Raw genomic sequence first — 5243 nt, forward strand, 5'->3', positions numbered from 1 at the left:
CATGATATATCTCATCCAAATCCTCGAATCAAAAGTAATTCTTTGGAATCAATGGTTGGAGCAGCTTCATCGTGGTATCATCCGTAAATTTTATTTGATAAGGATGATGAGTATTCCTCTTCTTCAGGGTTAGATTGATTACTTTGAAACTTCTAATATCATACCACTCACCATTGTCGATATATTTTTGGAGTTTAGTGAGTGTATTTGGTAGAAAAGCAGCTTCGATTGTGTCACCCTTCACAGTTATATAAAATTGTGTAAGAAGCCTTATATATAATTAAGAACTGTTAAATTTTGAAATTTAAGTAAAACATCTTGTTCAATGAACGACACTAACATTTTCATCTACAAGAAGCATAACTCGTTTCGTGAAGAACTCGCTGATTCTCCAAGATGTAAGACCTTGGCGTGGATACACCAATTGGTTCTTTCGGTACGAAGATCAGCAATATAATCGAATCTCATGATTTTCTCAAATTAGGTTTTTTCTTGTTTCTTCTCTGTTATCGAAAAATAAAAAGGGAATTGAGATTTGTAAGAATACAAAGAGTCACGATTAAATGTTGCGTCTTAATCGTTTTAATGTCTCAAGTTTGATCTGACTATTAAATTGTTAAATATCATATAAATAAATACATTTTTAATATAAGGTTTGTCACCCTTGCATGTCCAACATAAAATTTGTGCTAACATATTGAAGATGTTTTCACGTTTTCATTTTTTAAAACTTAAGACTTAGATATTGATATGAAAAAAAGATAATATTATTAAGGATTAAAACTCTGAGAATCGGATAACCAATGTATGAAATGAAACATTATAGTAGATATTAGATGTTTAAAAGAAAATCATATTTTTTCAAAAGCTTCTTTGAAAACCACATTAAGGGTTTTGTTTTCACATTTCCCTTCTTCATCTGTAATCAAAATTTTCAATCATTTTCTGCTTGTCACTCTAGAGAATGCAACATATAATTTTCCATGTGTAAATACAGGCTTGGTTAGAAACAATCCAACATGTTCCAACGTCTGACCTTGGCTTTTGTTTATAGTGATCGCAAATGCAAGAGCAACGGAAAACTGACGACCCCTCATACGAAAGGGAAACTTTGCATCCGGTCGAGACACAAACATCCTAGGGATAAGAACTTTATCATTGAAAGGACTGACCTTTTTTTTTAATAATAAATAATAATTCTAATATAATAAGTAAACTACAACTAGTGATCCCATACCCACTAGCCATATAATCACAATCACAACCAACAGCGGAATAACAATACCAATAATATCCAATAATAACCAATATTATAACATAAACCATATCCAATAACCAATCATCAGAAAACATGAAACCAGCAACCTAGCAATGTTTCTAATGACTCAACTCCAGCAACCTAGCAATGCCAGACAACATCCAATCGAGTCCCTAGAACATCCTCCTCTTCATTGCCTTTATTCCACGATCACACTTTGCCTTTACCTTTGCCAAGACGAATCTGACCGTCAAACAAGCAAGAAAACACTTCCAGGAAGCTCCTACAACGATCCCAGCTATAGATCTCTACAGGAACAGCCTCAAATCTCCAGAAATCACCAAGAACACTCAAGAACCTTTCTCTCTTTCGTTTTCTCTCATAAACGGCCCAATCCGTCGAATGAGACAAAAACACGACTTAAGGGTTTCCTTCTCCCTTTGCCCAAAACGCAGCGTTTAACTTAAGTCAAAACGCAGAAACTTGAACCTGCATCGACCGACGCAACATCTGCATCGACCAATGCAATCCCCAAACCGGGATTTCGGTTCACGGATGTTATAATTCTCCCCCACCAATCTAGATTCGTCCTTGAATCTCGAACAACCATCAGCCAAGGACTCCCTTGCAACCGTCTCCACGGCCCACACTCTTCCGACCGATCTACAGAAGGTCACCTCTAGGCGATAGACTCACGCTCCAACCGTTATTTGCTCTCGACTTTTGGACTTTCCTTTACTCATAGGCCTAAGCCTTGAGTTTTTATTGGCTCCTCATCAGACCTAAGTCTGCATGCCAAATGTTGGCTCCTCATCGGGCCTAAGCCCGCATGCAATAATATATAAGGAAAAATCCAACTCGTCTCTCGGGTTGCCACCCTACAGCGCGCGCCCGGATCGTCATCCAAAGTCGATATACCAACCATATTCCCAAGCCACAAAGTCTCAGAATATGGCAGTACCAGGAGAACCTAAGTCCCCCAAGAGTCGCAAGCAAACAATTCTGAACACGTCTGAGTCCTATCCCTATCCAGGTTTCCTACCCGTGGCTCGCGTAAAACATCTCAATGTCCTACCAACCACATATCCCCTCACTGGAATACCTCATGACCACAGAAGGATCATATACATGCCACAAGGGCCACCATAAAGGCCAAACAAATGTCCTAAACAGGACCGCCACCAAGGCCAAACAAATGTCCTAAACAGGACTGCCACCACGGCAAACAAATGTCCTAAACAGGACCGCCACTAAGGCCAAACAAATATCCTAAACAGGACCGCCACCAAGGCCACTCATCCCAAAGGACCGTCATAAAGACCATCTGCCCCGACGGACCGCCTAAACAGGCACTCTAGCTAAACAGCCCGCCACAAAATCCACACAATTGGCTAAACATCCCGCCACACAATGGCTAAACAGCCCGCCACAAAGGCCACACACGGCCCCGCAACAAAGGCCACACAATGTCTAAAAAGACCGCCACACACGGGCACACTGACTCGATAGTCCGCCACTAAGGCCACACAAGCCCCTCCAAGGCTCTTCACCGCTAAAATGGACAAATTCTAACTCCCGTAAAACTTTCCATATTTAGCATATTCCATTTTTGGAAACTTTCCACTTTTGGAAACTTTTATTTCTGGAAACTTTCCTCCAAAAACCCTTCCTCACGGAAACTTTGTACCCCGAGCACCACCTCATCTTGTTACTGAGTCGCACAAACAACCATCCCAAGCGACCGAGTAAAACAAGAGAGATGGGGTGGAATACTCCATTCCCGGTCCAGCCACGAATTACAGTTGGGACCAAGCTAGACAGGTTCAAGTCGCGGCTTGCTTCTCATACCACTTCTTAAACCTTGCCTTCATCTTCGCCTCAGGCTATCAAGTCTGCTCCTCAACACCATCACAGTCCCACAGGACTCTCATCAAAGGAATCTTCTTCTTCCAAAGTTCCTTGATCCTCCGCTCCAGAACCCTCACTGGTCTCGCCTCCAATGTCATGTGAGGCTGAAGATCCTCAGGAATCTTAGCCAACACCTGCTCTCCCTCACGGAGACACTTCCACAACATAGAAATGTGGAACACCTTGTGGAAAGCACGCATAACCTCAGGCAACTCCAGCCTATAAGTTACCGGTCCAACCCGCTCAATCACTTTGAACGGAACCATGTACCTCGGACTCAACTTAGTCTCTGACAATGACCTGTTCGGACCCTGCAACATGGCCATCTTGAGATACACTCTGTCCCCTACCTGAAACTCAAGATCTCTCCTCCTCCTATCAGCATAAAACCTCTGCCTATATTGAGCCTCTTTCATGTTCAGCCATAGAACCCGAATCTTCTCTGAGGTCTCCTGAAGAAAACTAGCACCAAACATGCTCCTCTTCCCCACCTGAGTCCAGCATAACGGTGTATGACATGGTCTCCCATACAAAGCCTCATAAGGAGCCATTCAGATGATCTTCCCAATGGCCACCCCAATCCAACACACACATCCTCAGCAAATCCTCCAGCGTCTGGATCGTCCTCTCAGACTGTCCATTTGTCTGGGGATGATAAGCTGTACTCATATGCACCTTAGTGCCCATATCTGTCTGAAATGCCTTCCAGAACACCGAAGTGAACTTAGAATCCCTGTCAGACACAATGCTCGCTGGCACCCCATGCAATCTGACTATCTCTCTCACATACTTCTTAGCCAAGGCCGTTGCTCTATCAACTGCTTCCAAACCTAACGGTTCCTGTGAAACAGCACACAAGCTCAAAACACTGATCTCTCCTACCAGAGACTCAATCTCCTGCTCCTGAGCCGAAGCTACCCTCTTCCGACTCAGAGCATCTGCAACTGTGTTAGCCTTACCAGGGTGATAGGCTATCTCCAAATCATAATCCGCCACAAGCTCCATCCACCGCCTCTGTCTCAAATTCAGCTCAGGCTGAGTGAATATATACTTCAGGCTCTTATGATCTGTAAACACATGTACCTTTGCACCATAAAGATATGATCTCCAAATATTCAGGGCAAAAACTAAAGCATCCATCTCCAGATCATGAGTAGGATAGTTGCCCTCATGCTTCCGTAACTGCCGCGAAGCATAGGCAATCACCTTCCAATGCTGCATCAGCACACACCCTAAACCAACTCTAGATGCATCAGTATAAACCACATAGGATTCTCCCTGCTCAGGCAAAGCCAACACCGGCGTAGTGGTCAACATCTCCTTAAGGCTTTCGAAGCCCTCCTCACACTCCTGTGACGACACAATAGGAACATCCTTCCCTGTCAACTTAGTCATAGGGTGTGCTCTACTTGCAAAACCCTGCACAAACCTCCTGTAGTAACCTGCCAGACCAAGGAAACTCCTGATCTCTGTGGTGTTCTGTGGTCTAGGCCAATCCCTGATAGCCTGAATCTTCTCCGGATCTACAGAAACCCCCTATGCAGAAACAATGTGACCCAGAAAACCCATCTCACGCTGCCAGAAACTACACTTGCTCAACTTTGCAAACAACTTCTGCTCCCGCAGCTTCTTCAGAACTGCCCTTAAATGCACTGCATGCTCCTCAGGAATCTTAGAATATACCAGGATATCGTCAACGAAAATGATGACAGACACGTCCAGAAATTCCTGAAACACGCTGTTCATCAATCTCATAAATGTTGCTGGCGCGTTAGTCAATCCGAAAGGCATCACCACAAACTCAGAATGCCCATACCTCGTCATGAAAGCAGTCTTCCTCACATCTGCCTCATCTATCGGTATCTAATGATAACCTGACGCTAGATCTACCTTAGAGAACCAAGTAGCACCCCTCAACTGATCCAACAACTCATCAATCCTGGGAAGAGGGTACTTGTTCTTCACAGTAACCCGATTCAAACCCCGATAATCAATGCACAACCTGAAACTCCCATCCTTCTTCTTGACAAACAACACCGGCACTCCCCACGGTGATACACTAGGACGGATGAATCCC

Source organism: Camelina sativa, chromosome 5, assembly GCF_030686135.1.
Source record: "Camelina sativa cultivar CO46 ecotype springtype chromosome 5, ASM3068613v1".
NCBI lineage: Eukaryota > Viridiplantae > Streptophyta > Magnoliopsida > Brassicales > Brassicaceae > Camelina > Camelina sativa.